Here is an 841-nt window from a genome sequence, read left to right on the forward strand (position 1 = left end):
GGGCAGGGGAGGGGAGGCGCATGAAAAAACTTCCGAGCGCAGCATTACAGTAACCACGAGCAAAAAGCTTCGTAATCGGACGTCCGTTGTGCGACGGAAGCCTCATCCAGTCGGTCGTCCACGAGCCGCATGCTCATGCTCCGGCAGGAGACACGAAAGAAGAAGAAAATGAGCAACGACACTTTCTATCCGACACTTTCTATCCGACACTTTCTATCCGACACTTTCTATCCGACACTTTCTATCCGACACTTTCTATCCGACACTTTCTATCCGACACTTTTCTATCCGACACTTTCTATCCTAATCACGCCCCCCTCCCCCTCCCATACTTCTCTTGTCCCCCCCCCCCATTCGCCTTAGGTTCGGACGAAGAAGCAAAAGTGATAAAAGTCCCAGCATCAAGGATTCACCAGAGGGGGAAGTATTTTGCACTGCCTCTACACCAGTGTTAGCCAGCTTGTCAATTTTCCGCTGATGACGACGAATAGTCTGATATGATCCGGGAGAACGATTGGGCGATCTTTTTTGCGCTGGCGTTGTCTCGTCACGTTGCTGGGGCGGAGCTGCTGCAACCCCTACCCTCTGTCACTCTGTTCCTCCGTCTTCACGGGTGCTAAACCGTTCCGGGGGGCCCTCATCCCACTCTTTTTCCTGGGGTATGGGCGCAACCATTTCCTCCGTCTCAACCTTCAGCTCGTTCGGCCGCCAGCTGGGTGGGACCTACAGCCTCGGGAAGCAGCCAGCCTCGGGAGTCCACTGCGCTGGATTAACCTCACGTCTGCCGGATGCCGGTGTTCCGTGAGACACGTCATGGCGGGATGCGAGCGGAAACGTTCTT

This window comes from Verticillium alfalfae, genomic scaffold (assembly GCF_000150825.1).
Source record: "Verticillium alfalfae VaMs.102 supercont1.5 genomic scaffold, whole genome shotgun sequence".
NCBI lineage: Eukaryota > Fungi > Ascomycota > Sordariomycetes > Glomerellales > Plectosphaerellaceae > Verticillium > Verticillium alfalfae.